Here is a 14213-nt window from a genome sequence, read left to right as displayed (position 1 = left end):
TTTCAATAGCTTGCCTTAAAAAATCAGAAGGTAAATCAATGTTATGACAGAAATCCGCTTTTTGGCATTTTCTCAGCGAGAAAAAGTCATTTTGTACCTGAAACACTGTAAGTGGTTTGGTGAGTCCAATAATGAAATGAGTCCCTCAAATCAACTACATAGACTCCTTTCTCCAATTTTCTGACGTTTTCAATAGCTTGCCTTAAAAAATCAGAAGGTAAAACAATGTTATTACAGAAATCCGCTTTTTGGCATTTTCTCAGCGAGAAACGGTCATTTTGTACCTGAAACACTCTAAGTGGTTTGGTGAGTCCAATAATGAAATCAGTCCCTCAAATCAACTACATAGACTCCTTTCTCCAATTTTCTGTCGTTTTCAATAGCTTGCCTTAAAAAATCAGAAGGTAAATAAATGTTATGACAGAAATCCGCTTTTTGGCATTTTCTCAGCGAGAAACAGTCATTTTGTACCTGAAACACTGTAAGTGGTTTGGTGAGTCCAATAATGAAATGAGTCTCTCAAATCAACTACATAGACACCTTTCTGCAATTTTCTAACGTTTTCAATAGCTTGCCTTAAAAAATCAGAAGGTAAATCAATGTTATGACAGAAATCCGCTTTTTGGCATTTTCTCAGCGAGAAACAGTCATTTTGTACCTGAAACACTGTAAGTGGTTTGGTGAGTCCAATAATGAAATGAGTCCCTCAAATCAACTACATAGACTCCTTTCTCCAATTTTCTGACGTTTTCAATAGCTTGCCTTAAAAAATCAGAAGGTAAAACAATGTTATTACAGAAATCCGCTTTTTGGCATTTTCTCAGCGAGAAACGGTCATTTTGTACCTGAAACACTGTAAGTGGTTTGGTGAGTCCAATAATGAAATGAGTCCCTCAAATCAACTACATAGACTCCTTTCTCCAATTTTCTGATGTTTTCAATAGCTTGCCTTAAAAAATCAGAAGGTAAATCAATGTTATGACAGAAATCCGCTTTTTGGCATTTTCTCAGCGAGAAACAGTCATTTTGTACCTGAAACACTGTAAGTGGTTTGGTGAGTCCAATAATGAAATGAGTCTCTCAAATCAACTACATAGACTCCTTTCTCCAATTTTCTGACGTTTTCAATAGCTTGCCTTGAAAAATCAGAAGGTAAATCAATGTTATGACAGAAATCCGCTTTTTGGCATTTTCTCAGCGAGAAACAGTCATTTTGTACCTGAAACACTGTAAGTGGTTTGGTGAGTCCAATAATGAAATGAGTCGCTCAAATCAACTACATAGACACCTTTCTCCAATTTTCTAACGTTTTCAATAGCTTGCCTTAAAAAATCAGAAGGTAAATCAATGTTATGACAGAAATCCGCTTTTTGGCATTTTCTCAGCGAGAAACGGTCATTTTGTACCTGAAACACTGTAAGTGGTTTGGTGAGTCCAATAATGAAATGAGTCCCTCAAATCAACTACATAGACTCCTTTCTCCAATTTTCTGACGTTTTCAATAGCTTGCCTTAAAAAATCAGAAGGTAAATCAATGTTATGACAGAAATCCGCTTTTTTGCATTTTCTCAGCGAGAAACAGTCATTTTGTACCTGAAACACTGTAAGTGGTTTGGTGAGTCCAATAATGAAATGAGTCTCTCAAATCAACTACATAGACTCCTTTTTCCAATTTTCTAACGTTTTCAATAGCTTGCCTTAAAAAATCAGAAGGTAAAACAATGTTATGACAGAAATCCGCTTTTTGGCATTTTCTCAGCGAGAAACAGTCATTTTGTACCTGAAACAAGACGACTGCCTAATTTGCAGTTATTAATCATATCCAGTACTGTCTTTCAAAAGTAATCAGTTGGCTTCCCTTGTGGTACATTTTGTATTTTCTACCCAGCATGGTAATACCGATGGATGATTTTTAATTTTACCGCACCAGGACAACTTATATGAAATCACACATTTATTTCTAACATGAATGATTTGAAGATAGGATTTTTTTTTCGTTACGCCCGCCATTTTCAAAGCATGCAAGTTTCCGTAGTGTAGTGGTTATCACGTTCGCCTAACACGCGAAAGGTCCCCTGTTCGAAACTGGGCGGAAACATGTATTACTGCAATAATATTATTTGGACTTGGAAAACCCCTCTAATCCTCTTCTTGGTGCTCGGCACAGGAAGTTCGACCATCTCTTTCTCGCATTGGGTCTTATGCAGAAATGAATTTCGTTGCAGTTCCACAACTGATTAAAAGCCAGTCATTCCCCATTTACCTAATCTTTCAAATGTCCAACTTTACAGGAAAAAAAGAAACATATTACAGAGATTTTTTACAGGATCTTTTCGTCATGCCCGCCTTTTTCAAAACATGTAAGTCACTAGCTCCACCACCAAACCCCAGCAGCATTAACACCAGACCCCACTAGCTCCACCACCAGACCCCAGGAGCTTCCAACACCACACCCCACTAGCTCCACCACCATACCCCAGCAGCATCACCACCAGACCCCAGGAGCTTCCACCACCAGACCCCAGGAGCTTCCACCACCAGACCTCAGGAGCTTCCACCACCAGACCCCAGGAGCTTCCACCAGACCCCAGCAGCATCACCACCAGACCCCACTAGCTCCACCACCAGACCCCAGCAGCATTACCACCAGACCCCATCCACCACCAGACCCTACTAGCTCCACCACCAGACCCCAGCAGCATTACCACCAGACCCCATCCACCACAAGACCCCACTAGCTCCACCACCAGACCCCAGCAGCATCACCACCAGACCCCATCCACCACCAGACCCTACTAGCTCCACCACCAGACCCCAGGAGCTTCCAACACCAGACCCCACTAGCTCCACCACCAGACCCCAGCAGCATCAGCACCAGACCCCAGGAGCTTCCACCACCAGACCCCAGGAGCTTCCACCACCAGACCCCAGGAGCTTCCACCACCAGACCCCAGGAGCTTCCACCACCAGACCTCAGGAGCTTCCACCACCAGACCCCAGGAGCTTCCACCACCAGACCCCAGCAGCATCAGCACCAGACCCCAGCAGCATCACCACCAGAACCCAGGAGCTTCCACCACCACACCCCAGGAGCTTCCATCACCAGACCCCAGGAGCTTCCACCACCAGACCCCTCTAGCTGCACCACCAGACCCCAGCAGCATCCCCACCACACCTCAGGAGCTTCCACCACCAAACCCTAACAACAACTCAACAACCTCAAAAACCCGGCTCACCTGGAGCCACCCAAAGACCCGGCTCACCGTCCGAACCCGGGGACACGCTTTTAAGCCCCCCACCGACCGGCCACTGGAGTGAAAGAGCCAGGCCTTGGGCCTGGAGGACCAGGGCCCTGGTACCATAAACACCCAGACGCTCCTAGCACCATGGACAGCACTCTGTCAGATGCTCAAGCGCATATTGTTTTTTACTCATGTTGTGGTTTCAGGACCACAATAAAAACACAATAAAAGCTGAACAGGGTTCCATGGTGTAATGGTTAGCACTCTGGACTTTGACCCCAGGAGCTTCCACCACCAGACACCACTAGCTCCACCACCAGACGACAGCAGCATCACCACCACACCTCAGGAGCTTCCACCACCAGACACCACTAGCTCCACCACCAGACCCCAGCAGCATCACCACCAGACCCCAGCAGCATCACCACCAGACCCCAGGAGCTTCCACCACCAGACCCCAGGAATTTCCATCACCAGACCCAAGGAGCTTCCATCACCTGACCCCAGGAGCTTCCATCACCAGACCCCAGGAGCTTCCACCACCAGACCCCACTAGCTGCACCACCAGACCCCAGCAGCATCACCACCACACCTGAGGAGCTTCCACCACCAGACCCCAACAACAACTCAACAACCTCAACAACCCGGCTCACCTGGAGCCACCCAGAGACCCGGCTCACCGTCCGAACCAGGGGACCCGCTTTTAAGTCCCCTACCCCCCTCCCCCCCACTGTGCGGCGGAGTCACATCCTGGTTATACAGCAGAGTGGCGCAGCGGAAGCGTGCTGGGCCCATAACCCAGAGGTCGATGGATCGAAACCATCCTCTGCTACTTAAGAGATCCTCTCATACATGAGATGTGAGAGATTAACTGAAATCTATCCAGAGCTTTTTGGAAACAAGAAAGTGGATGTATGATCTATGAACATACTGCACTGACTGTTGATGAAAATGTATTTAATCAAAATGAGGATGAAAATATGTCTCAACCTAATAAAGTAAAACCAACCATTTTAAAATAAAGTAAAACCAACCATTTTAAAATAAAGACTCTAAATTGTCTATTTCTGAAGATTCACACACACACACACACACACACACACACACACACACACACACACACACACACACACACATACACACAGCTGACAGGTTGTTGTGGCCGAGTGGTTAAGGCGATGGACTAGAAATCCATTGGGGATTCCCCGCGCAGGTTCGAATCCAGCCAGCAATGAGTAATGTTTGAATGTGCAAGACGACAGCCTAATTTGCAGTTATTAATCATATCCAGTACTGTCTTTCAAAAGCAATCAGTTGGCTTCCCTTGTGGTACATTTTGTATTTTCTACCCAGCATGGTAATACCGATGGATGATTTTTAATTTTACCGCACCAGGACAACTTATATAAAATCACACATTTATTTCTAACATGAATGATTTGAAGATAGGATTTTTTTTTCGCTACGCCCGCCATTTTCAAAGCATGCTAGTTTCCGTAGTGTAGTGGTTATCACGTTCGCCTAACACGCGAAAGGTCCCCTGTTCGAAACTGGGCGGAAACATGTATTACTGCAATAATATAATTTGGACTTGGAAAACCCCTCTAAACCTCTTCTTGGTGCTCGGCACAGGAAGGTCGACCATCTCTTTCTCGCATTGGGTCTTATGCAGAAATGAATTTCGTTGCAGTTCCACAACTGATTAAAAGCCAGTCATTCCCCATTTACCTAATCTTTCAAATGTCCAACTTTACAGGAAAAAAAGAAACATATTACAGAGATTTTTTACAGGATCTTTTCGTCATGCCCGCCTTTTTCAAAACATGTAAGTCACTAGCTCCACCACCAAACCCCAGCAGCATTGACACCAGACCCCACTAGCTCCACCACCAGACCCCAGGAGCTTCCAACACCAGACCCCACTAGCTCCACCACCAGACCCCAGGAGCTTCCACCACCAGACCCCAGGAGCTTCCACCACCAGACCCCAGGAGCTTCCACCACCAGACCTCAGGAGCTTCCACCACCAGACCCCAGGAGCTTCCACCAGACCCCACTAGCTCCACCACCAGACCCCAGGAGCTTCCACCACCAGACCCCAGGAGCTTCCACCACCAGACCTCAGGAGCTTCCACCACCAGACCCCAGGAGCTTCCACCAGACCCCAGCAGCATCACCACCAGACCCCACTAGCTCCACCACCAGACCCTAGCAGCATTACCACCAGACCCCATCCACCACCAGACCCTACTAGCTCCACCACCAGACCCCAGCAGCATTACCACCACACCCCAACCACCACAAGACCCCACTAGCTCCACCACCAGACCCCAGCAGCATCACCACCAGACCCCATCCACCACCAGACCCTACTAGCTCCACCACCAGACCCCAGGAGCTTCCAACACCAGACCCCACTAGCTCCACCACCAGACCCCAGCAGCATCAGCACCAGACCCCAGGAGCTTCCACCACCAGACCCCAGGAGCTTCCACCACCAGACCCCAGGAGCTTCCACCACCAGACCCCAGGAGCTTCCACCACCAGACCTCAGGAGCTTCCACCACCAGACCCCAGGAGCTTCCACCACCAGACCCCAGCAGCATCAGCACCAGACCCCAGCAGCATCACCACCAGAACCCAGGAGCTTCCACCACCACACCCCAGGAGCTTCCATCAGCAGACCCCAGGAGCTTCCACCACCAGACCCCTCTAGCTGCACCACCAGACCCCAGCAGCATCACCACCACACCTCAGGAGCTTCCACCACCAAACCCTAACAACAACTCAACAACATCAAAAACCCGGCTCACCTGGAGCCACCCAAAGACCCGGCTCACCGTCCGAACCCGGGGACCCGCTTTTAAGCCCCCCACCGACCGGCCACTGGAGTGAAAGAGCCAGCCCTTGGGCCTGGAGGACCAGGGCCCTGATACCATAAACACCCAGACGCTCCTAGCACCATGGACAGCACTCTGTCAGATGCTCAAGCGCATATTGTTTTTTACTCATGTTCTGGTTTCAGGACCACAATAAAAACACAATAAAAGCTGAACAGGGTTCCATGGTGTAATGGTTAGCACTCTGGACTTTGACCCCAGGAGCTTCCACCACCAGACACCACTAGCTCCACCACCAGACGACAGCAGCATCACCACCACACCTCAGGAGCTTCCACCACCAGACACCACTAGCTCCACCACCAGACCCCAGCAGCATCACCACCAGACCCCAGCAGCATCACCACCACACCTCAGGAGCTTCCACCACCAGACCCCAACAACAACTCAACAACCTCAACAACCCGGCTCACCTGGAGCCACCCAGAGACCCGGCTCACCGTCCGAACCAGGGGACCCGCTTTTAAGTCCCCTCACCCCCCTCCCCCCCACTGTGTGGCGGAGTCACATCCTGGTTATACAGCAGAGTGGTGCAGCGGAAGCGTGCTGGGCCCATAACCCAGAGGTCGATGGATCGAAACCATCCTCTGCTACTTAAGAGATTCTCTCATACATGAGATGTGAGAGATTAACTGAAATCTATCCAGAGCTTTTTGGAAACAAGAAAGTGGATGTATGATCTATGAACATACTGCACTGACTGTTGATGAAAATGCATTTAATCAAAATGAGGATGAAAATATGTCTAAACCTAATAAAGTAAAGCCAACCATTTTAAAATAAAGTAAAACCAACCGTTTTAAAATAAAGTAAAACCAACCATTTTAAAATAAAGACTCTAAATTGTCTATTTCTGAAGATTCACACACACACACACACACACACACACACACACACACACACACACACACACACACACACACACACACACACACACACACACACACACACACACACACACACACACACACACAGCTGACAGGTTGTTGTGGCCGAGTGGTTAAGGCGATGGACTAGAAATCCATTGGGGATTCCCCGCGCAGGTTCGAATCCTGCCAACAACGAGTAATGTTTGAATGTGCAAGACTACTGCCTAATTTGCAGTTATTAATCATATCCAGTACTGTCTTTCAAAAGTAATCAGTTGGCTTCCCTTGTGGTACATTTTGTATTTTCTACCCAGCATGGTAATACCGATGGATGATTTTTAATTTTACCGCACCAGGACAACTTATATGAAATCACACATTTATTTCTAACATGAATGATTTGAAGATAGGATTTTTTTTTCGTTACGCCCGCCATTTTCAAAGCATGCAAGTTTCCGTAGTGTAGTGGTTATCACGTTCGCCTAACACGCGAAAGGTCCCCTGTTCGAAACTGGGCGGAAACATGTATTACTGCAATAATATTATTTGGACTTGGAAAACCCCTCTAATCCTCTTCTTGGTGCTCGGCACAGGAAGGTCGACCATCTCTTTCTCGCATTGGGTCTTATGCAGAAATGAATTTCGTTGCAGTTCCACAACTGATTAAAAGCCAGTCATTCCCCATTTACCTAATCTTTCAAATGTCCAACTTTACAGGAAAAAAAGAAACATATTACAGAGATTTTTTACAGGATCTTTTCGTCATGCCCGCCTTTTTCAAAACATGTAAGTCACTAGCTCCACCACCAAACCCCAGCAGCATTAACACCAGACCCCACTAGCTCCACCATCAGACCCCAGGAGCTTCCAACACCAGACCCCACTAGCTCCACCACCAGACCCCAGGAGCTTCCACCACCAGACCCCAGGAGCTTCCACCACCAGACCCCAGGAGCTTCCACCACCAGACCCCAGGAGCTTCCACCACCAGACCTCAGGAGCTTCCACCACCAGACCCCAGGAGCTTCCACCAGACCCCAGCAGCATCACCACCAGACCCCACTAGCTCCACCACCAGACCCCAGCAGCATTACCACCAGACCCCATCCACCACCAGACCCTACTAGCTCCACCACCAGACCCCAGCAGCATTACCACCAGACCCCATCCACCACAAGACCCCACTAGCTCCACCACCAGACCCCAGCAGCATCACCACCAGACCCCATCCACCACCAGACCCTACTAGCTCCACCACCAGACCCCAGGAGCTTCCAACACCAGACCCCACTAGCTCCACCACCAGACCCCAGCAGCATCAGCACCAGACCCCAGGAGCTTCCACCACCAGACCCCAGGAGCTTCCACCACCAGACCCCAGGAGCTTCCACCACCAGACCCCAGGAGCTTCCACCACCAGACCTCAGGAGCTTCCACCACCAGACCCCAGGAGCTTCCACCACCAGACCCCTCTAGCTGCACCACCAGACCCCAGCAGCATCACCACCACACCTCAGGAGCTTCCACCACCAAACCCTAACAACAACTCAACAACCTCAAAAACCCGGCTCACCTGGAGCCACCCAAAGACCCGGCTCACCGTCCGAACCCGGGGACCCGCTTTTAAGCCCCCCACCGACCGGCCACTGGAGTGAAAGAGCCAGCCCTTGGGCCTGGAGGACCAGGGCCCTGGTACCATAAACACCCAGACGCTCCTAGCACCATGGACAGCACTCTGTCAGATGCTCAAGCGCATATTGTTTTTTACTCATGTTCTGGTTTCAGGACCACAATAAAAACACAATAAAAGCTGAACAGGGTTCCATGGTGTAATGGTTAGCACTCTGGACTTTGACCCCAGGAGCTTCCACCACCAGACACCACTAGCTCCACCACCAGACGACAGCAGCATCACCACCACAACTCAGGAGCTTCCACCACCAGACACCACTAGCTCCACCACCAGACCCCAGCAGCATCACCACCAGACCCCAGCAGCATCACCACCAGACCCCAGGAGCTTCCACCACCAGACCCCAGGAATTTCCATCACCAGACCCAAGGAGCTTCCATCACCTGACCCCAGGAGCTTCCATCACCAGACCCCAGGAGCTTCCACCACCAGACCCCACTAGCTGCACCACCAGACCCCAGCAGCATCACCACCACACCTCAGGAGCTTCCACCACCAGACCCCAACAACAACTCAACAACCTCAACAACCCGGCTCACCTGGAGCCACCCAGAGACCCGGCTCACCGTCCGAACCAGGGGACCCGCTTTTAAGTCCCTTACCCCCCTCCCCCCCACTGTGTGGCGGAGTCACATCCTGGTTATACAGCAGAGTGGCGCAGCGGAAGCGTGCTGGGCCCATAACCCAGAGGTCGATGGATCGAAACCATCCTCTGCTACTTAAGAGATTCTCTCATACATGAGATGTGAGAGATTAACTGAAATCTATCCAGAGCTTCTTGGAAACAAGAAAGTGGATGTATGATCTATGAACATACTGCACTGACTGTTGATGAAAATGCATTTAATCAAAATAGGGATGAAAATATGTCTAAACCTAATAAAGTAAAACCAACCATTTTACAATAAAGTAAAACCAACCATTTTAAAATAAAGACTCTAAATTGTCTATTTCTGAAGATTCAAACACACACACACACACACACACACACACACACACACACACACACACACACAGCTGACAGGTTGTTGTGGCCGAGTGGTTAAGGCGATGTACTATAAATCCATTGGGGATTCCCCGCGCAGGTTCGAATCCTGCCAACAACGAGTAATGTTTGAATGTGCAAGACGACTGCCTAATTTGCAGTTATTAATCATATCCAGTACTGTGTTGTGCGACTCGGGTAGCTTGGCTGATCAAGGCTATTAATGAATATTATTAATAAAGTTGACTATTTATCAAATCATATTATCAAAATGATAATTCTCGGGGCACCACCACCGGGCCTTACTCCGATGGAATTCGATAACTAAAACAGCAGAAAATCAGTCTCGTATGATTTTTGAATTATCCTGCAGAACAGCAAATCTTACAGAATAACAGTGAAGGCGTGATATCCGAACACTGGGCTCTGCTTAAACAAATCAACCTGTGACCAAATCTTGCATGAAATAACACAACCACTCATTAAGAATCAATCAGAATTTATTTACATACGGGTATCAAAAGGGATGTAAATAAATACCAGAATAAATCTGATGGCACACGACATTATTATAAAACCATTAACTAACAAGAAAAACAACAATCAATAAAATGAAACATAAACGTTAAATGCATGGAATAAAAAAAAAGAATCAAATGTAATAATAATAAAGATGATAAAGAACATCTACAGTTCAAACGGGGCTCCTGTGGTCTTTTAAAGATGGACGCGCCCTCTGGGCCACGTGCAATCGGACCGGATGGCGAACGCAGCATTTAAAACGTGCCTACGGCAGAAAACAACGACTACCAAATAATCAAACATGATAATGATAACAATGATGATGTAATCTCAGCTCTGAACACAGATTTAGCTCTGTAACACTCTTAAGTTACTGATAACCCAGGTCTCACAATCTCACACACAGTTCTTAACACTCTTAAATCCTACTGATCACTGCTACGCGGGCTCACGTCTCCTCTGGGATCCGGAATCGGGTGCCTGCGGGTTTCGTCGACTGGGTTTGCGGTCCTGCTGGGGTTTCGCAGTCAGGCTATCGCGTCCCGTCCCTTCCCCTGAAACGGATTAGACAGCGGCGGGGCCGCCTCGTGCCGGGCCGTGGTTCCGGACCAAAACGGAGGCTCACACGCATTCCTAGGCGCGGCGGGGGACCGGTCTCTCCTGCCGTGCTTCCCTCTCTGCGCCGGTCGCCGACGCGTGGCCGTCCGGGCCCCGGGAGAGCTCACGCCGGGCGAGACGCCGGCCGTCCGTCCCCGATCCCCTGCGCGGTTCGCAGACAGGGGCTCGGAGCGGGGAGGGGGGGTTCAGTCTGAGCACTCAATCGCAGCTGTGTCCCGATCTGGTTGCCGGGAGCGCGTGGGCGTCGGAAGCTCGGATCTGCAGAAACTTAAAGAGGAACAGAGTTTAGTGAGAAATCGGAGCCTCCCGGGGGACCGCGGCTTCAACGGCCGGACCCCGCAGGGCCCGGTCCGGTGCGGGCCTCCTGCCTCCCCCCAGCCCGGGGGGAGAGAGAGGAGATGGGATCCTTTGGCCTGGAGCCAAAGATCCAGCGCCGATGAGATGAAGTTGAGAAGAGAAAGAAAGGGAGCAGCGGCAGGGGTTTTGATCCAACGCGCGCTGCGGTGACGTCATCGGTGCCTCGTTTGTGATTGGATGCGCGCCGCTTGTAGGCGCCGCCCCATCCCACAAGGCATGCTGGGATTGTAGTTCATGTAGTTCATTTTAGGAGGCACATTCAAGCCGGTTTCAGGCTTGGGGGGGTTGACCAGGGTTTTCAGAGTTTTCTTCTGTTCAAAGGGGCAGCACCCGAGGGGGCAGCAAACCGAGGCCTGGTTTACTGGGTTTTGCTGTCCTGCTTTGATCTGCCATGCAGCGGGGGTCGTAAATCCCCAGGGAGTCTGTTTCCCTGGCAGAAACTTTCCTTGCTTGCTTTGATCTGTTTTGACCCCCCCTCTTGGGGTCATAAACTTGCTATCTCGGGCCGGGCCGAGATGACCAGAAGTTGGCAGCAGGGTTCATAAAACTGACTATAGCTTTCGGCCTTTACTGTTCTGAAAATGTTCACCCAATCATGAATACATAATCATTTATAAATTCAGAGTTCAGATGGGCGGTCACAACAGCGCTCTCTGCTGGTTGAAAAAGCTTACAGCACCTGGTATTCCCAGGCGGTCTCCCATCCAAGTACTAACCAGGCCCAACCCTGCTTAGCTTCCGAGATCAGACGAGATCGGGCGCATCCAGGCTGGTATGGCCGTAAGCTGAAGCTGAAGCTGCAGCTTAAAATACCTCTTATATGGAGTTGAAGATAAGTCATATAATATAAGTCATTGATTTGTTGGTGATAATAATTTAGAAGCGCATTTTTGTTGGAGTTAAAGTGCCTTAACCATGTGCAAAACACTTTAGGACGTGAGCTGTCGCTGTTACCACGTTGAAATATGTGTGGGTAGATTAAGCGAGAGCGCTCTCTGCTGGTTGAAAAAGCTTACAGCACCTGGTATTCCCAGGCGGTCTCCCATCCAAGTACTAACCAAGACCGACGCTGCTTAGCTTCCGAGATCAGACGAGATCGGGCGCATCCAGGCTGGTATGGCCGTAAGCAGAAGCTGCAGCTTGAAATACCTCTTATATGGAGTTGAAGATAAGTCATAGAATATAAGTCATTGATTTGTTGGTTTTATTTGTTGGAGTTAAAGTGCCTTAACCATGTGCAAAACACTATAGGACGTGAGCTGTCGCTGTTACCACGTTGAAATTTGTGTGGGTAGATTAAGCGAGAGTGCTCTCTGCTGGTTGAAAAAGCTTACAGCACCTGGTATTCCCAGGCGGTCTCCCATCCAAGTACTAACCAGGCCCAACCCTGCTTAGCTTCCGAGATCAGACGAGATCGGGCGCATCCAGGCTGGTATGGCCGTAAGTAGAAGCTGCAGCTTGAAATACCTCTTATATGGAGTTGAAGATAAGTCATATAATATAAGTCATTGATTTGTTGGTGATAATAATTTAGAAGCACTTATTTGTTGGAGTTAAAGTGCCTTAACCATGTGCAAAACACTTTAGGACGTGAGCTGTCGCTCTTACCACGTTGAAATATGTGTGGGTAGATTAAGCGAGAGCGCTCTCTGCTGGTTGAAAAAGCTTACAGCACCTGGTATTCCCAGGCGGTCTCCCATCCAAGTACTAACCAGGCCCGACCCTGCTTACCTTCCGAGATCAGACGAGATCGGGCGCATCCAGGCTGGTATGGCCATAAGCTGAAGCTGCAGCTTGAAATACTTCTTATATGGAGTTGAAGATAAGTCATAGAATATAAGTCATTGATTTGTTGGTGATAATAATTTAGAAGCACTTATTTGTTGGAGTTAAGGTGCCTTAACTATGTGCAAATCACTTTAGGACGTGAGCTGTCGCTGTTACCACGTTGAAATATGTGTGGGTAGATTAAGCGAGAGCGTTCTCTGCTGGTTGAAAAAGCTTACAGCACCTGGTATTCCCAAGCGGTCTCCCATCCAAGTACTAACCAGGCACGACCCTGCTTAGCTTCCGAGATCAGACAAGATCGGGCGCATCCAGGCTGGTATGGCCGTAAGCAGAAGCTGCAGCTTGAAATACCTCTTATATGGAGTTGAAGATAAGTCATAGAATATATGTCATTGATTTGTTGGTTTTATTTGTTGGAGTTAAAGTGCCTTAACCATGTGCAAAACACTTTAGGACGTGAGCTGTCGCTGTTACCACGTTGAAATATGTGTGGGTAGTTTAAGCGAGAGCGCTCTCTGCTGGTTGAAAAAGCTTACAGCACCTGGTATTCCCAGGCGGTCTCCCATCCAAGTACTAACCAGGCCCGACCCTGCTTAGCTTCCGAGATCAGACGAGATCGGGCGCATCCAGGCTGGTATGGCCGTAAGCAGAAGCTGCAGCTTGAAATACCTCTTATATGGAGTTGAAGATAAGTCATAGAATATAAGTCATTGATTTGTTGGTTTTATTTGTTGGAGTTAAAGTGCCTTAACCATGTGCAAAACACTTTAGGACGTGAGCTGTCGCTGTTACCACTTTGAAATATGTGTGGGTAGATTAAGCGAGAGCGCTCTCTGCTGGTTGAAAAAGCTTACAGCACATGGTATTCCCAGGCGGTCTCCCATCCAAGTACTAACCTGGCCCGACCCTGCTTAGCTTCCGAGATCAGACGAGATCGGGCGCATCCAGGCTGGTATGGCCGTAAGCTGAAGCTGCAGCTTGAAATACCTCTTATATGGAGTTGAAGATAAGTCATATAATATAAGTCATTGATTTGTTGGTGATAATAATTTAGAAGCGCTTATTTGTTGGAGTTAAAGTGCCTTAACCATGTGCAAAACACTTTAGGACGTGAGCTGTCGCTGTTACCACGTTGAAATTTGTGTGGGTAGATTAAGCGAGAGCGCTCTCTGCTGGTTGAAAAAGCTTACAGCACCTGGTATTCCCAGGCGGTCTCCCATCCAAGTACTAACCAGGCCC

General features: G+C 48.7%; 13 non-coding genes across 13 annotated transcripts in view; 5 read left to right on the top strand and 8 right to left on the bottom strand.

Annotated features, from left to right (window-relative positions):
• The first annotated feature begins 2025 nt into the window (after positions 1 to 2025).
• trnav-aac (transfer RNA valine (anticodon AAC)) lies at positions 2026 to 2098 on the top strand. Its single transcript has one exon. It is a non-coding gene; the product is annotated as a tRNA-Val (tRNA).
• Positions 2099 to 4732: 2634 nt separating this feature from the next.
• Positions 4733 to 4805, top strand: trnav-aac (transfer RNA valine (anticodon AAC)). The gene has a single exon. It is a non-coding gene; the product is annotated as a tRNA-Val (tRNA).
• A 2319-nt stretch (positions 4806 to 7124) lies between these two features.
• On the top strand, positions 7125 to 7206 carry trnas-aga (transfer RNA serine (anticodon AGA)). Its single transcript has one exon. It is a non-coding gene; the product is annotated as a tRNA-Ser (tRNA).
• A 256-nt stretch (positions 7207 to 7462) lies between these two features.
• On the top strand, positions 7463 to 7535 carry trnav-aac (transfer RNA valine (anticodon AAC)). Its single transcript has one exon. It is a non-coding gene; the product is annotated as a tRNA-Val (tRNA).
• Positions 7536 to 9728: 2193 nt separating this feature from the next.
• Positions 9729 to 9810, top strand: trnay-aua (transfer RNA tyrosine (anticodon AUA)). The gene has a single exon. It is a non-coding gene; the product is annotated as a tRNA-Tyr (tRNA).
• Positions 9811 to 11853: 2043 nt separating this feature from the next.
• LOC133435016 (5S ribosomal RNA) lies at positions 11854 to 11972 on the bottom strand. Its single transcript, XR_009778887.1, has one exon. It is a non-coding gene; the product is annotated as a 5S ribosomal RNA (ribosomal RNA).
• A 223-nt stretch (positions 11973 to 12195) lies between these two features.
• On the bottom strand, positions 12196 to 12314 carry LOC133434823 (5S ribosomal RNA). The gene has a single exon (XR_009778737.1). It is a non-coding gene; the product is annotated as a 5S ribosomal RNA (ribosomal RNA).
• A 199-nt stretch (positions 12315 to 12513) lies between these two features.
• LOC133435086 (5S ribosomal RNA) lies at positions 12514 to 12632 on the bottom strand. The gene has a single exon (XR_009778953.1). It is a non-coding gene; the product is annotated as a 5S ribosomal RNA (ribosomal RNA).
• A 217-nt stretch (positions 12633 to 12849) lies between these two features.
• Positions 12850 to 12968, bottom strand: LOC133435183 (5S ribosomal RNA). Its single transcript, XR_009779046.1, has one exon. It is a non-coding gene; the product is annotated as a 5S ribosomal RNA (ribosomal RNA).
• A 217-nt stretch (positions 12969 to 13185) lies between these two features.
• LOC133434814 (5S ribosomal RNA) lies at positions 13186 to 13304 on the bottom strand. Its single transcript, XR_009778729.1, has one exon. It is a non-coding gene; the product is annotated as a 5S ribosomal RNA (ribosomal RNA).
• A 199-nt stretch (positions 13305 to 13503) lies between these two features.
• LOC133435017 (5S ribosomal RNA) lies at positions 13504 to 13622 on the bottom strand. Its single transcript, XR_009778888.1, has one exon. It is a non-coding gene; the product is annotated as a 5S ribosomal RNA (ribosomal RNA).
• Positions 13623 to 13821: 199 nt separating this feature from the next.
• On the bottom strand, positions 13822 to 13940 carry LOC133435207 (5S ribosomal RNA). The gene has a single exon (XR_009779069.1). It is a non-coding gene; the product is annotated as a 5S ribosomal RNA (ribosomal RNA).
• Positions 13941 to 14157: 217 nt separating this feature from the next.
• The window catches only part of LOC133435186 (5S ribosomal RNA), a 119-nt gene continuing 63 nt past the window's right edge, over positions 14158 to 14213 (bottom strand). Inside the window, exon 1 of the ribosomal RNA XR_009779049.1 lies at positions 14158 to 14213. This exon is cut by the window's right edge and continues 63 nt beyond it. This is a non-coding gene — a ribosomal RNA (5S ribosomal RNA).

The sequence above is a fragment of the Cololabis saira genome, unplaced genomic scaffold (assembly GCF_033807715.1).
Source record: "Cololabis saira isolate AMF1-May2022 unplaced genomic scaffold, fColSai1.1 scf052, whole genome shotgun sequence".
Lineage (NCBI taxonomy): Eukaryota > Metazoa > Chordata > Actinopteri > Beloniformes > Belonidae > Cololabis > Cololabis saira.
The sequence above is the reverse complement of the archived record's forward strand: the minus strand, read 5'-3'. Positions and strand labels throughout refer to the sequence as shown.